At 44.5% G+C, this 22,891-nt stretch overlaps 1 protein-coding gene across 1 annotated transcript in view; it reads left to right on the plus strand.

The window, feature by feature from the left end:
- LOC8039049 (glycine receptor subunit alpha-2) overlaps nt 1–22,891 on the plus strand; it is a 44,414-nt gene that overhangs the window by 16,836 nt on the left and 4,687 nt on the right. The gene's annotated exons all lie outside the window — the stretch shown is intronic.

The raw sequence follows: 22,891 nt of genomic DNA on the forward strand, positions 1-22,891 counted from the left end.
TATTTATGATTATTAAATTTAAACGTGTCTTATAATATTACAAATATGCGTAAGTACTGTAAACACGAAAAATAAAGCCAACATCATAAAACATTTAGAAGCTTTGCAAGTAAGACAGTTTCGAGGGTAACCAAATGAGTGAAGGTGTATATAATTTGCACCGACAGATGGTGCTGGGTTACCCAATCAGACTAAAAAACAAACAAAAGCAAAAAACGAATTAATGATGAGGGTGAGAGTCGTTTATCTTTTGCTACGTTCTGTTTTACATGACGCGGCCGCACTCTTGATGACTGCATAATTCACTGCGTCTCTGCTCTCATAATGGTCCTCTTCGCTGATGAAGCCGCAAGCTATGTAGCACAAACAGCCCACATGCTGAAACATGCATTCGGGCTCATGCAGTATTCGCGGACCTTTTTGGTTGAGGGGCGGTGGCGTCTAGGTTTCTCTGACCTCTGACATAAATGCGTTCGTCTATGTGACCTATTTCCGGCACGCTCAGCGAGATCGAGTTTAACCGCGTGCCGAACTTGGTGCCTGCATGGAGCTCGTCTCCAAGTGCTCGAGTCGACATATATCAAAAGCGGCACCGATTTGGCATCAAATGACGTAACTGAAGCCGGAGCGTCATGCTGTCGGATGTCGCGATCCTGGCGGGTAGTCGTAGAAGCGCTGGCGGAACTCACGAGCGAATGCGAGTGTCGCTGTCGTCGCGGCGTCCCAACTTCAGGCTACCGAAGCTTCCGTGGACTGTCAAACTGGAGAGCGTCCTGCAGCAGAACAGGCGTCTGCCACATCTAGCACCGTTGCTGGAACACCGCCAGAATCGCGACCGGCGACAGAATGGCACTTCTATGATGTCAGCAGGCGGAAATCAAGAAAACACTTTTTTAATGCAAAAAAAAAAAGAAAAACACCAGTCCAAGATTCGTCTCAGGAACCATAGTCTGAGTGAAGTCATTATAATACATTAACAGATCCAGCTAAATATGGAATCGTAGCTCGCAGACGCCGTTTGATAAGCGTGGAACCTGAATAGTTGTTTCAGGTTTGTAGCTTGGCTACAACGGGATTTCTTTTCCCGCAGATGTTCGGCGTCATCTATCTGCTAAACAAGAGGTGTTTATGATGGCCTTCTAAACAAGAAGAATAGTTACCTACAACTGAAGCAACGCAGTACCGTGGTGAATCCCCAACATATTATTAGAGCTCTGCAGCCAATGAACTTGTTCCAGTGGCCGTTAGGAACGTAGAAAACATAATCAGGAAGCAAGGAATATAAACGTAACAACCAACGCCTTGCGCTTCTTTTTGTTAAGATTTTAGTGAATATAGTGATTATGCCTGGATGATTCCAAACGATGGCGTATCGAAATTTCGAAGTGTTGGGTATTGAAGACACTGGGCTGCCGACGATTACATGCTGCAACTGATGTGGATGTCTTCCCGTAAGAACCACCAGAAAATGGCCGACAGTCCCTTCCGCCTACTACACTTGCGCACAAATAACTCCAGAAAAAGTTCCATTCAAACTTCATATATAAGCGACACCGTGCTATTCCAAATCAGGCGGTGATTTACCGATAGTCCGAAGAAACCCATTTCGAGACTAAAGTGCAATCTCTCCGTTTGGAACAAACTGCCTTCTACAGAAGTTGTTGCAGTTTGTTCCCAAGAATCGCGTGTGCTGTTCGACGCAATGTCCAGCGCACGTGTTCCAAGAAAATTCAAAGCAAAACAAGAAGCAAGTGTCATGGCCATCTCCCAATCGACCTCCGCTCGATGAAACAAACGGCACATTTCCGCTACTAAGAATGGAACGAAACTGCCGCGTGAGGCGCCACCGCCGCGACTCCAGAGCGGATGCGCAGAGATCGCATTCCCGCTCGCAGCGCCATCTGTGCGACGCACGGCGCAGCAGTGGGACACGCAGCGTATCGAGCCGTCTTCGGCGCCTCATGGCGAAACATGCCATCAGGCGTGCTGCTGGTCTTCGCGCTCGCTTGCTCCGTCGCCCGGGTAACGCCAAAAGGCGTCGACTGCACTCCTGAAACGTGAGTACAAGATTGTTATTAAATGAGTTCAGGCAGGTCATACACTGTCTGTGCTGTACGTTAGATCTTTAGATGCCAAGACTCCAGCACGCACTCTTAGACATTCGCCGTGCTTTGACTGCTCGAGCGCGCTCGAAGCTCGCGAAACCCCTACGAGCTACTTAAGGTAGGAAGCTTACACTGGAGGCTAGACAAGAGATAGATCTCCCTGTCGTTCTAATCCTCGCTTTGACTCTAGTCAATGGTAATGAATAAATAGCGAGTTCTTTTTCTTGATTGATGCAGCTTTCCAGAATCAGTATTGAAGCGTGCAGTTTTGTTTTTTGTGTGAAAGTAAGTATCGTTTAGATAAAGGATTCAAGACCGCAGTGCTGATATACCGGACGGATTACTGTACGTTGACAGTCACAGTTAATCTATATAAACACGTCAAGCTCAACACGTATTCATCGAAATTGCATTATTTCGTGCAGCACGAAAGGAACAAAACTATTTGGTTGCTCGTGAAATGGGACTCACGTGCGTCAAACCACCGCAACGAAATTTAGTCTCCAGCTAGAAGTCCCACAATACGAGAGATCGGCAGGTTTATATTCGTGCGATAGTCTTTATCAGTGTTACAAGCAAAGTGAGAACAACTAGCTTCACTGGTGCTCGAATGCGTACACGTCTTTTTTATAGTGCTGACATTGGGCCAGTTAGTCACCTGATGGTTTATTGTCTTCTTTCTCCACATCTTCAGAGCCATTTTGTCATGTGTTTTCTTTTTTTTTTAATTTTTTTTGCGTCCCATGCAGTCGTCTTTTGGAACAGGGCTGCCCATTCTGTGAAACAAAGCTTCAGCTCCCTCAGGGCATTACTGAAGCAAGCTGAGATTTACCGGAGCAACATTATTTATTTAATACCTCGTGAAGCGAAGCATGGTAGAATTGAGAATTTGCTAGTTCACTTAAAAGCTTATGAAGTTCCGGAAAACCAGCTTGGCAGCCTTTTATCATCAATATAGTATCGACTGCGCTCTCGAATTTCAAGATTGACGTAATATCGCATCTAATATGTTGAGAACGCACCTTGCGAGGTGTAAGACTCCGGGGACAGGCATGGGTTTCTCTTAAATTTTAAATAATCAGGCGTAAGCCTTCATCTTAAACAGAGAAAAAAGGCTGGAAGTTGTTGAAGTTTTCCCATTTATGTGCAGTGTATTTAAAATATAGAAAAAGGCTAGTACAATTCGATTTTTATCGCGATTTATTCGACGTGCTACATCCGTCAAGTTTTTTACAATATATAAACCAACAACCAAGCATAACATAAGCTGTTAAAATCTGGGGAGTCGACATTTGCGTGTTATTGCGAAATAAATGAGCCGCATATGCTAATTGCAGACGACCAACCGCAATTTTCGAATTAATGCCCTGGACAATCTTAATTTGAAATTACACTCCTTAATTGGTTTTTGTTTTTCGTGATGTCATAAGAATTTGAAAATTATAGAAGCGCGACCGTGTTTTAGGTACTACAGATGTATTTCTAGTTTAATGTCAGAGCGACTCAAATTTACAGGACCAACATACACTATAATATTAGCGGGATAAAATTAAAGGTCATCGGTGGCGTTTATTATAATTTGCTTCTGATTTACAGTTGTAGAAATCGGCTTAACAAAGAAGTAGACAACATAACATTTTTAATCTTCTAAATATTACCTTTTATAATTAACGTGCAACGTGTGAAAAAAAAAAAAAACACATGACCGGGACTATACACACTAAAAAGGCCCGTGCGTCTGCTTTCCCGCATAACACTGGGAGAGCCAATCACCGTAACTTACGGAGGTAGCTCAGCGAATGAGGATGCCGAAACATATGTTTAGACTAAAAAATGCAGTCCGAGTTGTGACATTAAGCAATGCAAGCGTGACGTTTCGCATTGCTTAATGTCACAATTTAGACTGCGCTTTTTGGTCTAAACATATGTTTCGGCATCGTCATTCGCTGAGCTGCCTCCGCAAGTTGCGGTGATTGACTCTCCGAGTGTTGTGCAGGAAAGCAGACGCACGGGCTTTTTTTAGAGTTTATATCTATTTGTGTAATCCTAAGTCGAGGTTTAACTCGAGGCCTCTAGATATCTTAACTTAGACCAACGTTACTAGAACAACTCATTTCGGAAACTCGCCCTTGGAACGTGGAGCCATCCGTATCCCTGTAACCCACCTTTGATTGCACCACCGTCAGTCAGCTTTGCTAGTTCATGTGAAGTTCATTGCTTAATTGGCGGCGCATAATCCGTTTTGAAACAAGGGAGTCATCAAAAATTTACTTTCCAGTCATAGGTAATAATTTTTTTTTTTTTGCTGTTGCTTTGGTGGGCGTTTTGGACCCGGCAATTCGCGAGGAAGCCATGGCATGAGGCGACTGTATCGTCTTTCTAGTTATGGTACGCTTGGTTCCCGGACGTGCCGCAGCTGTAGAAACGGTGGCGCTGCGATTGTGCCGAGCTCGGTACTGAAGTGAGGGTTGGAGCCAGTGCTCCAATGCAGATCCCTACGCCAGTTTCCCAACGATACTGTTCTGGTGACCTTGACTTAGAGAGGATATAGTGAGACGTTGATTAAAATTCCACTGGCTGCACACTGATAACAATAACGTTCCGCCTAGATGCACGACACGAGAAATCTGGAGCAGCTTCTTGTCCCACAACTACAGCCGCTCGGAACCTCCGTTCATCAACGGTAAGATGGCCGCCAACACAAGAACGCCGGAAGTGAAGGGGTCGAGACGGACGACGTGACTTATCGGTACCGATGGCGTTGTCAACGTGGTTTCCTCCGTCTCGTGTCCGCTATTCGAGCTTACTGTTTTAGGGGTTACTAAAAGCACCCACGAATTTGCGGTCAGATAGGGGCTTGGCCATAAGCTAATATAAAATCTTAGTTTCGTGTTTTAGGCATTGAGCGATGAACGCCGTTTATCAAACTCGAAGAAAAGAAAAGCAGGAATGAAACCTGTCCTTGGATAAGAAAAAAAGCAAAACAATTATTTACTGGAAGAAATCTTTCAGTATATATTATTTTGAATGAATTCTTTGGCTATATTTATTTTGATTGTGTAAATTATTCGACTTTGTCAGATGAGTTAGTTTTGAATTCAGTTAAGACGACGTCCTTTACAATATAGTTCCAATAGAACTGTTTCTTATTGACTTTAGTTCCACAAAGTGCCAACCAAGGGGAATATATCTTAAAAACTGTGCTCATACGTCAGGGGTGGTCTATCATGTCCAAGGCAGGCATAAAGGCCAGTACCGCTGCAGATGGCACGATTATAAAAAATGCGGTCGTCGTCTCACTTAAAATACAAAACGATACAGGAGATAAAGAATCAGGCAACTGAGTCGCTACCGAACCGTATGTGCACACGAATAGCGAACCTTCATAACAGAGAACGTGCATTTGATAACATTATCTACCCATTTTTTTAAAGCACCTTTTGGTTTCGGTTTTAGCATGCAATGAATTCACCAAAAACAGACGCTTGAACAGCTAGAAAATTATCATGAGTATCGAATAGTTTTCCGAAAGAATTCAGTGACAAATCATGCTGTGATTTAGAGCCAAAATAAGACGGTTCAAATGCATGCAATGGTCCTTTAAAACAAAACATGAGAATCAGAAGGACGGCTTTGTATGCGACGTTCTGCATCAATTTTCTGATACTAATAATACATGGGAGACCGACCGCCGCAGTAGGGGTACTGTTTCATCAGCATCGATCACGTCGAAGTTGCGATAGCTGCATAATACCACCGTAAGGCAAACAAACAAGAAGACGGATAATCGCCGTGGCCTGTTGCCTTTGAGTGCGGCCCTAGTTTATTCAGATCTCGGCTTTCCTGCTTATTTGAGTAATCATCTCTGGGAGTGTCTATCCTTCATTTATGCACTGAAGGAGGTGTTTTTTATGGTATCGGCCTTTCAGTAGTTCGGCCTTGGCGAATACATACACACATTGGTAAGCTGAAATGAAAAAAAAAACTCTGCTGAGAATTTTCTTCGCAACACTAGCAGATTACCCTTCTGAAGCTGCTCATTTTTTTTTAGTATTTCCATATGCATGAAGCAGTGTGAACACTATAGTCACTAGATTTTATTCAGGACCCACTTTTTAATATCATTATTACTCCTTTTCTGAAAATATAATGTGTTTAAAGTAATCACCACACTCACGAAGCAAGAAGCGTGAACCATACATCAAGTCACGCCCAGCGTTTCTTAGACAGTCAGCGACTAAAGCTGATTTATGCATTCTAATGGACGATGGACGGATGAATGGATGGATGCGCCAAGCTGAACCCATCGAATCGGGCGGCGGCTTGCGCCCCCTAGCTACTGTTTTTTTTTTTTTTCTAACAAAGTGTGCGTTTTTTAGCAACTACTGCGCCAACCACCCGAGTCCGACATTGTTTGGGTACAAACTCTGAGCCGATATTAGACACGAGCCCTGCATCGCCGTTCGGAGAGGTCTCGGACCCAATAAGACGCTTCGTGCCCAAGAAATGGCGTCCACCAATGTTGCTTGATGGAGTCTTAAAAAAACGGGACTATTGATTGACGGGACTGAAAAAAAATTTAAAACAAAAAAATCAGTCGTCGGCGTATTAAAATATCGGCAAAGCGATTCAAAATTCTTTTTTTTTTTTAAATCAGGAACATCGCTCGTGGGTCAGAAAGAAACAGAAAGAAGAGGCGACTTCTAAACGACTCCATTAACGTTCGCCGGTCGGCAGCCCAAAATGTCTGCGGCCTTCTGGCAATGTAGGGCAGGGCCGACGAAAATAAACGGTAATGTCAACGGAGTCCGTGAATCATTAGGAGCACACGAACAACCTTCTGAGGCGGACGACAACATAAACTAACAAACAAAACACAACGTCACCGCTCAGCATGGATCAATTTGTTAGTCGACCTTCACCCCCTGTTGCCGTCTCTGGGCGCACTTGTGGTCTGCTTGCGTGCGCCGGCGCCCATCTTTATGAGCAGCAACATAACAGCTCGATCGCGCGTATAAAGTCAGAAATACGCAGAATGCTTTTCCAGCTAAATTTAGTGGACGGTGGTCACGTGACATAATCAGCGTTTCGACGCGTGATGTCACGTTACGTTATGGCGTCACGTTGTGATGTCACGCGTCACTTTGACGTACTGGTGTCACTGGGCACTGCGACGTCACGTGAGAATGCACCGCGTAAAGTGACAATGTCATTGTCGAAGAACTTGTAATTGTGCAAGTTGGTGAACGTTGCCAGAAAGCATGGCGCCTTGCACCATGCTTCCTGGCAATGTCACTTGACGCAGCGATTAATTGGTGCGTAAGGTGTGAAGACCTGCTGTTTGTTTTTGAGCACACAAAACGTCCATGATCTTGCCGAGACCTGCTAGTTGTTTTTGGACACACAAAATCTCCTTAAGATTGGGAATACTTGCCAGTTGTTTTTGTGCACAAACATTCCATGAGCTTGTGGAGACCTGTTGGTTGTTTTTGAGCACACAAAAAGTCCACAAGCTTTTGAAGTCCTGATGGTTGTTTTGGGGCACACAAGACGTCCATAAGCTTGTGAAGACCTGCGGCTTGTTTTTAGGCACACAGAAAGTTCATAAGCTTGTTAAAACCTGCTGATCGTTTTTGGCCACAGGAAAAGTCCGTACGCTTGTGAAGACCTTCTGGTTATTTTTTGGCACTCAAAAAGTCAATCAGTTTGTGAGAAAATGCTTGTTGTTTTGGGCACGCAAAAAAAGTTCACGACCTTGTGAAGAAATAATGGTTGTTTTTGAACACACAAAAAGTCCTTAAGCTTGTGAAGACCCGCTGGTTTTTTTTTTGGGTACAAAAAGTTCATAAGCTTGTGAAGGCTTGCTGGCTGGTTTTGCAGCAAAACAAAAAAGTAGATAAGCTTGTGCAGACCTGCTGGTTGTTTGTAGGCACACAAAGAGTTCTTAAGCTTGTGAATATTTGCTAATTGGTTTTGGGCACAAAAGAAGTACATAAAATAATTTTGCTTTACAAAAACAAGCTAAAATGTTAAGAACTGAGCATGGCGTTGGGTATGGCCATTGTGTTCTGTGCCAGGCGCGTTGGATTTGCTAATTTTTGATCTGTGTTTGTGTGCACATACTCGAATGGCGTTTTATCTCACGCTGTGAATAATTAAACGCCGAGCGCGCTGTTTATTCCACCGTGCCGATCTGTTGCTTTTCGAAGGTTTGAGTCTCGGCGTTGGACTGTAGCAATCGATGTAGGACTACCTAAAAGAAAACGGCTGAATATGCTAATTTAGATTGCTCATGGGAGGGCGCCATCAAATTTGGAAGATATGATCAGTGATAAATAATAGGCGACTCAAAGACCTTCATCTCTGCTAGTAAATGACTGAAAAAAAAATCTGCATATGTTAATTTCGCTTGCTTACGGTAGCGCGCGTGCATATTTGAAAGATGGTTTCAGTGATAAATCGTAGGTCACTCAAATACCTTCGTTTTTGTATGCTACTAAATTAAAATATTTTGTGCTGGTGAGTTCCTCATAAGTTGTTTATTTTTGCCGATTTGCCTACTTTGTAGGAATAGTAATATAAATTAGAGATTGAAGATATTTATTAATATTAGAGGAAAGTTGTCTTAAAATGGTGAAGTATAAATAACCCGTAAGCAGCTACCAAAAAAAAACTGCATATTTTAGGAGAATGACTTTGAACGGCTAGAGAAATCCCTTGATATATTCTAAGGACAAGCAAGCAAGCAAACAAACAAACAAACAACAACAACGACAACAACAAAACGACAAAAACAACATCAACAACAACAACGACGACAGATGACTTAAAAATTAACGCTGAATATTTCATTCCTCACATTCTGCAGTCCATGCAGCACACACTTCAAAAGCATGTCAGAGTGTAGTCTTCGACAGCCTGAGGAATGCAGGACGTGGTGAATTCCAAGCAAGTTACAACTGCTCCTCAATCAATGAGATTGTGCCACCAGTCGATAAGAACGTCGAAGAACTAATCATGGAGCAAGAAGCGTGCCGATAAGAAGTCACGGCCTGCAGTTCTCAAGCTGTCTGCGACCAGAGCGCGAGAAAATAGTCGCCTGCAAAATTATTAGCATTCAAACAAAAGAAAAGGAAATGCTTGAAGCATAGAGCCAAAAAAACATTTTAGACCTCAACACCTCAACCGTTCCAACGTTTTGTCCTTTTTGTTGCAGATGACACGGTTATGGTGAATGTTTCCATGAAGATTGTGGATGTGGACGACATCAACGAAGAACGGATGGTACGAATTATACTCGTTTCTCACCTCAAGAAAAAAAAAAAGAGCAAGTTTTGCGCATTGTTCATATATGCAGCGCGAAGCAGTTCTTACGCGATGTGGTGGTCGGAGAGAGAAACAATGTGCTTGGCGTTTGAAATTTTCTCTCAATAAAATAATATAAAGTTAATCTAAGGTGCACCTACATACATCTTAGTTTAGCACAGGAAAGGGGAAATTGGTAACCTTCCACGAGTACCTCAACTTTTCCCACTATTGTTCAGTCATGCAGGCGTTACTGAACAAAAAAGTAACCGATTACCATTACAATTAATTTATTAAAACATGTAACTGATTACAGTAAACAATTACTGCACCGCAAAAGTAATTGAAACATTATGAGAAAGTACTTAATTACTTTTCACGTTACTTTTTAGCTTTTTATGACGAAATCAAAAACGTATACACATGTTAAAAGTGATTATATTTTGTTTCTTTTTTGGCATTCAAATCTTGTTAAGCTTCAATAGCAGTTGTCGTTTGACGTTCTCGGAAGTCATTTTCCCGCGTTTCCTGGTGAACATATCTGCCGCGACGCTGAAGACCCTATCGACGGATGCGCTTGAAGGAAGAGCGGTGTTGTAGAGGCACAAACCCTTTGCGTACCAGTTCGTGCTTGCGAAGTGTTCCGACGGACGGTGCCGAATCCTCTAGGAATCGAAGTGCCTTACTGTTTCGACTGCACAGGTAACACCCCGTACACAGGAAACGAGGCACTTTTGATAACTCGACAGTCCGAAATTCACTGAGCACATTGATATTCTAATCATTCTGGTATTTTGGTATCTTTTATGTAGTTTTTTAGGTGCGAAACAAAAAGGGTCCAACGTTTTTGCAACATAGACGAGTGACTCATGGGTAGACGGGACAAATTTTACGTAAAAAGAAACTGAACTCAATAATTTTACGTTTTTTCGAAAACATACGTATAATCGATTACTTGTAATTGATTACCGAAAAATAGTAACTGAATTACAGGGAACGGTACCGCAGAAAATAAAAGTTATTGAAGCGTGAAAACATTACACTAAAACGTAATTTATTACAAGTAATTAGTTATTTGTAACTCGTTGCCTACAAGTCTGGTACGGCTCTTAATGCGAATCCGACTATTGTAAGCAAGCGACGAGACAGTGGCGCCGCGGTCCTGCTCCTAGCAGAAGCATTTCGTATTGAATATACTGCCGAACTGGCATAGACAACCTGCGTATAGCAGCCAACCTTTTTATTTTTCTTTTATGAACGTCAGCTTACACAGAACAGCGCTATGGAAATCATTGAGAGCCACTCTCGGCGCTAACTTTTTGTTTTTTTTTACACGAGATTAGGAAATTGAGAACACAGATCCCTTTCAGGCACCGGCAAAAACCGCCGCGACCATCTAAATCCCAGCACTTCTACTCGATTGGCCATCGGCAAGAGCAATCTAGAAATAGGAGCATCGATAAATGCTCCTCATGCATATTTTATAAATTTCGGGCACCGGTGAACGTCGTCCCGTAGTGATTTCGAAGCCGTCCAACACAAACAAACGCTTCGTAAGGGCGTACCTTCCAGCTCAGATAAACAAAAAACATGGCGGTTGGCTGGCGCCGGTGCATGCCGCGCAGAAATGCGGGACACACCATATAACCCGGGCTCCGAGCTCCGACTCTTGTGAGTCGAATGGTGAAATACACATCCAGAGCAACGCTGAAAATGGGTAGAATTCGAGTGTCAAGGTGACAAACATTTATTCTACAGCGAGATGGGGAAACACGGCCGCTGAAGGCGCAGACGGGGCAAAGTCGCTATGGGTGTATTAGAAAAGGTCGAAGCGGGCAGCGCTTCGCTATGCGACGTAATGTGGAAGCTGTCACTAGGGGCGCTTCCAATGATCTGGCAAGGCAAAGCGGTGACGCCCGGTTTCATAGATGTTGCACGCTGCCAATAGAACTATTTTTTTTTCTACTTTTGCTTCTAGGTATGATATTAAACGTTCGCGTGAACGAATACGTACTCCTGTATGGGAACCCAAATGGTGCCTAGTTGAAAGTGCTCTAAGCAGTTAGCTTAGAATTCACTGCGTCTCCGCTCCACATCAACTTCAGAAGTGTGCCCAAGTGATCGCGTTTAAGGGCTATATTGGTGTAACGGGTTGGCTCCAGACTGCTTTTACTTCAAACGTGTCCCGCGCTTTTTTTTTTTTTTGTATTTCTTGACCGAAACATTTACAACTATTTTGCGGCAAAAACAACAAAAAGCAAAAAAGAAATTGAGTACGGTAAAGTATAAGAACATATTTCGTTCTCCCGAGTCCTAAAAATGATCGAACGTTTAGCGAAGTTTAGGCCAGAGTCCTACGGCAATTTTGAAGGTGCCTAAAGAACCTTTTTTTAATCAAGGCGCTCTCAAATACGTCCTGACTTCGATAAAAAAAGAAATGCAAATCAATTTGCAGAACGAGAAGAAAGAAGAAAACACCAAGCTTTAAATAAGCACGATTGGAATTGCGCTCGTTTGCTTAAGGTGAGACATTAGATATATGTGAAGAGCAAGTCGTCTGCTTCTTGCCCAGGGGTTGTGGTGACGTCAGAACGACAGCCAGTTCTGATTGGCTTTGATCGGAAGGATGGTGGGTAGACCTCAATGCTAGATGCTTTTAGGCCCACCCACTGGTTTATTTTAATCAGCCAATAAGAATAGCTCTGACTTCTGCGTGGCGCAGCTGAGGCCGCATGACATAGCATGGTCATTCACCACGTCAGCCCCTTCTTGCAGACGGCTCTCCATCACCCCGATTGATTTTGTGGAGGACCAGATGGTAATATCGTCGGCGTAACGGCTATGCTGGATCCCCGGGATGTTGTCGAGGAGCGTCGGAAGTCCTATTAGGGCAATATTGAACAAAAGGCGGGATAATACTGTTCCCTGTTGTGCCGCAATTTCCCACTTGAAAGTGGCCCGTGGCTTTAGGATGGCTTTACTATGTGATAGGAAATCTAATGTAGCAGTACGTCCTGACCCCACATTGCAATGTGTCCAGCCTCTAAGATTGTTGTAGGCTTGAGGTCACCTTTAAGATTCAGGACTTTAAGATCCAGGGCGAGGAGGACGATAGGCGAGTTGCGTGGTCGCTGGTGCCATCACCTCCTCTTTCAGCTGAAGAAGGATGCCCTGTGTCGAGAGGTGCGGACGGAATCCCATCATTGTTGTCGTGAAGTTTCCAGAGTCCGCCAGGTATAGTTGTAACCCGTTGAGTATAATGTGGTCTAGGAGATTCCCAACGCATGAAGTGAGGTAAATGGGCTGTAGGTTCTCAACGGTTGGTGCTTTGCCTTTTCTTTGGTATGAGACGGACCTCTTCCATTTTCCAGTCTTCAAGAAAGATTCCTTCGCTCCATACTTTGTTCAGTTGAGCGCTAATCTCTAGTTGTGAGGGGTTTTCATGATTGACGAGCGCCTTATTGGTGATTTTGTCCACTCCCGGAGCTGTGTGGCGCCTCAAGCACTGTATTGTCGCAGTTGCTTCATAGAGATGCATGTCCTCATTCAGGAGCCCATTTGGGCTACCGGTATAGGGTGGCAGCGGCTCCGATGGTTGTGTAGGGAAGTACCTGGCGTTAAGTGTCAAGATGAGGTCCGTTCCGTTTCCTTTAAAAATGGATGATGACTCGGGACTTGTTGTGGTGTGATTCCCTTTTGCTGCTGGATGGGTTGGTAAGGTATCGCAGCAACTTTTACATCTTGGAAGTACTCAGCTTTCCTCTCAAGCCGTCGCAGAGGGATAGCCAATTTTCTGTGCTTAGCGAGGCGGCGTATTTCGCTGCCTCCGCTGTGAGTAGGGCGATTCGCTTCTTGAGTTTACAATTTCACTGTTGTCTTTTCAAGCGCTTCACCAGGCTCCACTGAGCCTCCTAGATGTGGAGGGGGCGGCCGTCGATGCATGGGGATCGTAGAAAGGAGTGCCGCTGCTCTGAAGGGAAGCTTTTATTTAGTGACTCAGGTTTAACTATTTCTTCTTTACAAACTTTACCTCGTTTGGGAAACCCCGGGACGCAGACAACGATTGGCGGATATCCCTTTTTGGGTTTCTGGCTTTGCAAGCTAGCCACGCGGGTCTTCTTCTTTCGCGTAGATGGCAGTTTTGGTGGCTTCGTAGACGTCTGCCGAGGCGGCTAACTCCCGCTTGGTATAAAAACTAAGACACACACACACAAAAAAAGTTATAGAACAATTTATTTTTTAGGGTAGGGGGAGAGGGTGCGCTTGACTTTTGTGTGACAGTTTTCCGAGGTTCCGAAAGACTTGACTCGTCAGAATGCGGTCGAGGAGAAAAAGATAACTCGTTATTTTATTTCATTTTATTTATTTGTAAGGGCCATCTTGGAAATGTATTACAGACGGGAAAACACAAAAAATATATATTACGATTCAATGAAACAAACAAGAAGAAAGAAGGCACTCTCCTTATGAAATTAAACGCTACAAATAATTGGAAAGATATCTCTCAAACGCTAATGAAATATTCCAAACAAAACTTCAAATAGCAGACAATTTTGTATTGGGGCGAGAGCCTATGAGGTCAAATATGACACCATACATCCGCGATATTAAAGTACAGAAAGAAGCACAAAGCAGAGCAGTATTAGGTCGGAGAGCTTTTAACGATATGAACACTTATTACTCTAAGTGGCCCGATTTTGGTAATTCACAGAGAGCATGTCAGCGTACTGCTCAGGTTTGCTGAAATTCGTCCAATTCATATATTCATTTTTGTTTTGTTTTTTTTCTTTGAGAGTGGATACCTAGTAGGTGTTTAACAAACATCAAACATATATATATATATATATATATTTAATTTAAGCAATGCGCTTGGCATTGGGAATTATTAAAGGTAACACAGGATACAGGCACAAGCAGACAAAAATAAAATATATTAGCGTTATATTTTTGCATAGTGCTGTCGGTTTGGTTACTGATATAAGAGATCTTGGGAGGACGTAGCAGACCAGAGAGCGCAACTATGGCGGCTATCACACGGTGGCCAAAAAAGCTGCGACGTAACGGCAGCTCTACAGCTCTGACCCACGTGACCGCAGCCGTAGTTGCGTTTCCCGATTGCTGACGTTATCTGCAGAATATGATTTGTCCGTCGTTTTAGTTCATTCTTTCTCTAAGAAGTTATTGAAAACCAAGGCGCTCACCTTCAACTTTGAACTGAAAGCGGAGCCACTAACTACTAATAGCGTCATAGTTGTGCTGTATTCTACGTCAAGCTTCGTGACTAGTGATGCCATAGGTGTTGTCTCACGCAAAAAATAGCCCAAACATTTATGTCTACTTTCTAAAGACTGCACTTCAAATGTATTAAACAAATCAAGAAGTTCAGGCGACTGCTCTCACTTAGAAGCGGCTAGACAGTTACATACCTGTTTTTGTTCTTGATACTTAATTCCACTGAAACGACACGACCGACCGTTCCATTCCTATACTTTAAACATGCCGTGCGTTCGTAGGGGCTGTAGAATGAATATTAGAAGATAAAAAAGTCCAGTTTTCTTTCACCTTTGAGAGTTTCGGGACGTATTTATACTGAAATATTTCTTTCAACAAACTGAAAGGTCTAGGCAAAAGAAATACATCCAAACAGGGTGTGACGGTTGCGCTTAACTTGAGAATAGCTAGTACGAAGATCTTGAATGTGCTTGGAAAGGTTTCCTGCTATTAAAAATCTGATTACCCGTGCCTCCTTCCCTCAGTCTTTTGTTCGTAATATTGACAGAATATCACCTAGAGGACAAGGTCTATACGTGTGCCTTTTTTCCTCTAAAATCAACGTTACTGGAATCTCTCAGTTGGGAAAATGCCATAGAGCCTGCTCTGAAAAAGTGGCGCCGATCCTTACCCCAGTGCCGAGCTAATGGCGATCGCAACGCTGCCATTTCTCCCGCAGCGGCCACTCCGTGAACTGCACTGCTTCACTTACTGGTTCCGTCCAGTTACGGTGGCGCCATCTCACCGAGCCATCTCGCAGTAGCCATATAAAGCGACTTTCATGTTTCAACTCGCCCCTAAAGGGTGGCGCTGTTATCTTACTTAGCTTAAAGCCCCTTGATAAAGGTGTTTTCACAAGTACCGCCAACCATTGTTGTGGAAATGCGCAAGACACGTGCCACGAGCGGGTGCTCCGCCGCCATTCGCTTCCAAGGGCCGCTCACTTTAGTGCTTCGCCGCCATTTGCTTCCAAGGGCCGCTCGAGACCTGGGCCACGTGCGCTCGCGCATTTGGCGCTACTTGCAAAGACAAACGAAAACATATCGAGGGGCTTTAACTTAGTTTAGAGTGCCTTCATACACACGCGCGCACCCTAAAAAAAATTGGGTTGTGTGTGTGTTTATACAGCCTAGAACTTGGTTTGCCTCACAGGGGCGACGAGTCTCCCAGCTGTAGATGAGAAATTTAGCCAGTGCGGTACAGCCGCTAGCCTGGGGTCTTTAACGTGCATCACGCAGTAGTGATACACGACCGCACGCCGGCTAATTTAGCTCGGTCTCGGTGGACGCCCGAGGCCCTGCTTTCAAGAGCGAATTTCCCAACTGAGTGCTTTTGTAACGTTGTCTAAAGTCATCGCTATGGACTCGTTGTACGAGGGCGCCGCCATCTTGAATTATCGTCAATTACAGTATTGGCGAGAACATTGTTTTGCCGTCACCACGCAAATTGAAGACATTTAGGGTATAAGCGCCACCGTCACACATTCTCGCTTTGCCTCCCCTTTTCTTTTTTTACTATTTACAGGCTGAAACGTTTTATTATTTTTTTGGCGCCCATACCGGCTATGCCTATTAGGTGTTTGGGGACGAGATTATACGAAAAATGTCTATATTGAATCCACGCAGCGCCGCCTGCATCTTGCGTCCGCGTTGCCAGAGGCACGCCTTGTAGCTTATCAGGACGGGCGTAAAGGCCCGTTCACACTCTTGCGACCGAGTACGACTGAGAGAGACGAGATCTCTTACAACTTCTTAAATGTTTCTAGAATGAGGAAACACACTGACATTGTGGCGCCATCTATGCGGTGACCCTAGAACTGCATTTCACAAAAGCGAAGGTTTTGCGGGATTTCCGAGGTCAAATGTGCGTAATACCCATAGAAAGGCTCGTTTATAACATTGACAAAAGTTTTTCGAGCCAAAAAAGAAAGGATATTGCGCGAGAAATAAAAAAAAATATGCCGGACCGCCGAGTTTACACTGCTTCCCAATAGATGGCGCCAGTGTGTTCTCTGGTTTAAGAAGTTTTAAGGAACCCAGGTTTAAGAGGTCGCAAGCAGTCGCAAGAGTGTGAACGGGCCTTAATGCTCTCAGGAGGTGACGACAAGATATGCGCTTCGGCGCATTTCCTGCTTGGGACGGGTCAGGGTCCACGAACGATGACGTAATCAACAGGCCTTCTCCTTTATAGTCACCGTCAGGATGAGAACGACCGGGCATCTCTTTCAGGCGCGTCGTTGAAGCCATACCAGCTAGAAGAAAAGGCCCACGCTTTATCTCATCGTTAGTGAATACCCGACTTAAGTGGGATACACACTGAAGTTCCATGAAAGTTCGCCGTAAAACTTCGGACGCGAGTGTAGAACTGCATACGACCGACTGCGCTGCGACCTCTTGTGATATCGCAAAGTGTGCAAAAACCTTCTGTCTGGTGAAATGCGGTTCCAAGACCACCTCACGGAATGGCGCCAGTCTGCCAGTGTGTATTTGTTTTTTCGTGAGATATCAGAATAGGTCAAAACGCATTCGAGCGTAGGCAGTCGCAAGTGTGTGAACCGGCATTTAGCGAAGCCGTGTAAGAGAATTTAGCTTGTATTGAGACATTGCAAGCCACGCTGGTGGCGAAGCAGACGCCAGCTGAATGGCGCTGCGTGGACAACTGAACGTCCTTTCTCTCTTAGTCATTCGGTCAGTGACAACACGTGGTATCGATTGATATAGGGCCTTGCTCGCTTGGTCTATGGCAGGACTTCCGCCTGCACACGTACATCGAAGAAAGCTGGCGGGACTTCCGGCTCAAGACGTCGGTTGTGGGCCGCTGGAGGCACTCGGTCCTACCCGAGAGGGTGGCCAAGCTCATCTGGACGCCGGACGTGGTGTTCTCCAACACCAAGAAGAGTTCCATCTTCAAGGAGTCGGTCCAAAGCATCGTCATCAAAGTCGCCGACGACGGCACCATCCGCAGGCTGACGAGGTCAGACGCTGTTCGCGTAGCCCCCTTTTAGACGCTGGGGGCAGAAGGCCTGTTCACACATGCAGCGGAGCGCTACATGGATAGCGCTGACCTCGCGCTAAGCGCGTGCTGACGAGAGCGCTCACCAGCTTTGTATCGCACCGTCAAAACTGTTGCTCATGGCAGACGATAAATAGCTGACGACACGTGAACAGTGCTACATCAGCGCTTCGCTGCATGTGAGAACAGGCCTTAACGGGAGCAAGTGTAGTCGCCGTGCTACAGGAATGATACGTGGAAGGAAACGCCTGCGCATGACGTCGTTGCTATCAAGGTCGTATTGTCGAAACTTTTACGTCCCCCACCGGAGGCTCTTGCGGGGCACCAATTGGACGCGAGTGCCGCGTCAGCGTTCTTTGCACTTCAAGGCCGACCCACAAAATTCTCTTCTGCCTGGCAGAAAACCGGTTTTCCCAGTTTCAGAAGGGTTTGGATTTGGGCTAGTTGGTTGAACATGTTTAGGGGTTAAAAGCGCTAAAAACGACGGACGAGTAGGAGAGACCCACACCACAGAGCGCTCTGTGGTGTGTCTCTCCTACTCGTCCGTCGTTTTTAGCGCTTGTAACCCCTAAACATGTTTCCGAGTTTCCTTTCCCACACTCACTGTGACACTCTTCTTTCCTCCTCTCGCGACAGGAGTGGGTCTCTGAGCTACCTCCCGCAGAAAGGAGGCTCTCCCTCTTTCTCGAATGAAAAGGAGAAATATAAGGAGAGTTTCCTCCTTTCTGGCCGCTCGTCGGCCTTTAAAAAGGTACTCCGGCGATTTTTCGAGCTATCCAATCAGTTATATTTTCCGAAACCACGTGGCCTTTGCCCTTTCCGGTGTGCTTTGAAGTGCCACCATATTAAAGATAGTTATTGTGAACTCGGAAAACGAAAACGACACCAAAACTAACATTCAGATATACCCGAGATTTTCGGTGCCGTGACGTCAGGGGCAGGCAGGCTTGCCAGTCGAGCAATTAGTCTAAAAAATGGACAGTGCCGAGCATTTTTTTAGTGCTGCGGCGCGTATGCTTGAGCGAGCTTCCAAAGCTTTCATTCGACATCATGTTGAGAAGAAATCCTACAGTCCAAGGAGTGAACTCCTGCCTGCCTCTGACGTTACTTTTGATTGTTACCAGTAGAGACGTTCAGTATGAAAAATACAGCGAGCACCAACATTGTAAATTCAATAACTTCGCAAAATATGTATATATATTTTTTTTTTGGTTAATACTTGAGATACTATTTTAGCGATGTTTATTGGTGTCTTTAGAAAAGATTCAGGCAAACCGGGGATCATGAAGAAAACGCCGGAGGAAGGTGTTAAATGAGGCATATCGACACCAATTTATGGTGTTCAATGCGCGTATTTACACCCCTGATAGTGAATATAATTTTTGTAATGCGTTAGCATTAGAACACTCGTTTTGACAAAAACCCGGCGCTGTCTTTCGTTTGTCAGCTAAAGGGAGAGAGGGAGAAGAAGGGGAAGAGGGTGACGCGTACGATGCTCCCATTGGTGCGAAGGGCTGACGTCAGCACACGTCAACTTCTCCCCCTTCTCCTCTCTTTCTCCTAGCAGCTGACAAACTGAAAGACACCACCGGGTTTTCGTCGAAACGAGTCGCTAGGTCTTCGTCGAAGTCGTGCACACAGCTGGCGCGGAGCCAGAGAGGAGGAGGCGCCGCGCAACACCCCCTAGATAGCAAAGCCTTAAGGCCGGTTCAGACAGTTGCGTTTGAGTGCGTTTGACTGCGTTGCGTCGAGTACCGAAAGCTAGTCCCCGGCACATCTGAGCTTCGTACGAAGCCTGGAATTCAATTCAAGGAGTCATATTGGTACGCGATGTACGCAGCAGGGTGTTCTGGTTTCTCGCTGCCGCAACGCAGTCAAACGCAGTCAAACGTAACTGTCTGAACCAGGCCTTAGTGCTGAATGAGATCGCGTCAACAGAGAAGGCCAACGCTGGACACAGAGCGGGAGTGAGTTCCGCGTCAGGGCTCGGCATGGACTCAAGTTTAAATTTTAAGCCGAACGTTGACGTAATCTTCGTATCCAATCTGGGAGCGTTGGCCTTCTCTGATGGCGCCATCTCATTCAGCACTACGGCTTTGTTAGCTAGGAGGTGTTGCGCCGCGGCGCGGTGTGAAACGCGGGAGGAATTTTACAAACAAGTGCCGCCAAGCTGGTGTGTGCTGGGACGCACTCGAGACAAAAATGGCAGAGCGTCGCCGCCAACCTAGTTTGTCGCGGCGGCGCGGCGCCGGCATCTACAAAGGTATCAATAGGAGCGTGCTCGCAAACGGCGGCGCGTCACCGGTAGCCAGAGGAGAGCAACGGGAGCGTGCGCGCCTGGATATGGGATGCGCACTGAGCCAAAAATGGCGTCGCGTCGCCGGTATCCAATAGGAGTACTCCCAGCACGATCAAACGATGGCGGCACTTGGGCAAGTCAAGATATTCAGCGCAATTTAAAGCGGTGAAATACGGGCAGCTGGTTTTTCTTTGCTCTGGGTTTCCGTAGTAGCGGTGCGTGGGCTGTGATGTGTGCGTGTAATTAATACGATGGATGCGGTTTCCTCCACGAGTGATACAAATGCGGTTCCTTCCACGAGTGGTGTGGATGTGGTTCTTTCCCCGTTTGATATGGATGACTGTATCCAAGGGCGTCGACAGGCAGAGAGTACAGAAAAGGGGTAAGAAGATTACAGGAAGATCCATTGGTGGATTCTTAGGGAATCTGTTAGCATGACCCATGGGAGACGCCACACACGTTCCCTTTTGGGAGACGCTAACAGTGACCCCGTAACAAGGCCAAAAAGAGGCAGCAAAAAAACTAAAAAAGAAGCAAAAGAGAAAGCCAAAATAAAAAAAAGGAAGGGTTCAGCTTTAGCGTTTCTCAAAGTGGGACGTGTGTGCGTCTCCCAAGGGCTATGCTAACACATTCCTTAAGAATAAACCGATAGATCTTCCCGTTTTTTTTTACTGATGTTTTAAACGGTGTTTGAATTTACTTTTTTTGCGGCAGTGTTTCAGTCGTATTGCTATAAATTTCTAACAGGTGTATCAATCAGAAGGCTGCCACCACTATCATGCTCTTTAACTATAGGCAGAAATATAAAGATAAGACACTATATTTCTTTGGTGGCTAAACTCTTAGAAAATCAGCAAAGGTAAACGCTTGCCACTTCAAGGAATCATAGCGAGCCCATGCTTCATCATCGTCAGAACGCCATAAAGCCTAATTTTGTTTTTGCGCACAATCACCTAATGCATAAAATCTATTTTAACATTTCCATTAAAAAGAATGATACACGCTAATCCTAACCTGCTGCAATCCCTGCCTTTAGTTGAATATTTTATAACCTACCCCCTATAACCCCAAATGAGTAGCAGCTGAGACAATAGATGTGAGACACATATACGAATACATGAAATGATAAAACTTCGGGGACAGTAACAGGACTTCTCTCGCATAAAAAAGTATTCTTTTCGTCCCCGTCCTCAATGTTTTATCCTTTCAAGTAATTTTATCTATTCACCGACACGCTCGTTTTTAATTATTATTAGACATATAGCATCCTATTTTAGAAAGTCAAAGGCTTCATGTTTGCCAACTATTGAAGAAGATAAGTTTTCACAGCGTTAGCCGCAAGCTGCTTTTTGTTTAGATGAGGAGGGAAAGGGGGGGGGGAAGGTTTGTAACAGCGCAGAAAATATAAGAAAAAAATTTCAAGGTACAACGCAGCACTACCATATTATGTTCTAAAGAGATATATTTTTTATTTAACGCACGTAATCATCATTAAGCAGGGACTTTTCTATAGTTTTATTTTAGGTTGTATTCGTCCCAAATTATTTGGGGTCAAAGTACGTAGACACAAGCTGCCACTAGAGATATCATGCGCCTGTAAATTGGTATAATGTGTTATATTAAAGAATGGGCCTTAAAACACAAAACAATTTTTTTTTCCATCAGGTACTTATTTCAGGTGCGATGCATGATGACCTTCCACAACTACCCCATGGATGTACAACAGTGCCACTTTAGAGTTTCCCTCAGTAAGCTCCTTTTGGTTTCTGTTACTGTGATCTTGTTTCAATGGGCGGAATGAATAAATGTTGGCAAGGAATCTCAGAAAGTTTTTGATAATGTTTTATCATAAGAAATTAAGTAAGGTAGCCATTAAGTGTTTCATTATATAGTGATGCATGCAACTAAAGAGTTCAGTCAATAAATGAACTACTGGAAAGGAACAACTCGGAGGCGACAGGCATTAAGAGACTGCGCTATTTCAGTGATGACCCTAAAATGACCATACTTCTAGACACTCTCGGTGCAAAGTGTTTTTCTTCAAACTTGTAAAACACACTTAGAAGGAGAGGTGTGACAGTCAGGCGGGCAAGAGCGGTCCCGCCATTCATCTTACAGAACAAGATACTACATGTGAGTTGGCAGCAGCGCTGCAAAGCAATCCTATTATCTGGGTAAGAGTGGGCGGTGGAGAACGGAAGAGAGATAGTATCTTGAAATCGCAATTTCGAGTTCTGACTCTGCTGTCGACCTCAGGATGGTACTCTGCTTTACTGGATGAACCATGAGACCCCTCCTGCGCATTGGAAAAAGTCATTAGCATGCTCTTCTAGTACACTAATCTCTAGATTTCAGTACTTACATCATGTCGAAACAGGTATTGATAGGAGTTCAGTTGGTGATAAACCTGATTTTCTTTTTTTCAGAGGCCGAAGTTCAATCTTATTTGTATGCATCCCTAAACTTATTGAACATCAACACCTGGGCGCATGCACTGAATTGTGTATTTCAACTGAACAACAGCAAACATTGCAATGTTCCCCAATGATATTTTAGATGAAAGTCATATAATAGCAATAAGCAGTTGTTAAACTTTTGGACGGGTGTGGTTTTTTATTCAACGGCTCTACAAAATGTTTTGCAGTGAACTCTGTGGGCCACATTCACGAAATTATCAATTTCTGCTTTTGTTGAGAAAAGGGTGTAATGTTCTCCAGGTCTGTAATTACCTGAGTATCACAGAACGCAGATTAATTGTAATTTTGATAGTTCCTTGGAAAACTTTTTATTAAACTGTATATTGTAGAAACTTGGCCATGCAAGGAAAATAATTCCCGCAACATTATTTTCTCTGAAACTAAACAGAGAAATAAAGGATAGCAAGAAGTGGTCAAGGATG

Source organism: Ixodes scapularis, unplaced genomic scaffold (genome assembly GCF_016920785.2).
Source record: "Ixodes scapularis isolate PalLabHiFi unplaced genomic scaffold, ASM1692078v2 PGA_scaffold6__148_contigs__length_123643588, whole genome shotgun sequence".
NCBI lineage: Eukaryota > Metazoa > Arthropoda > Arachnida > Ixodida > Ixodidae > Ixodes > Ixodes scapularis.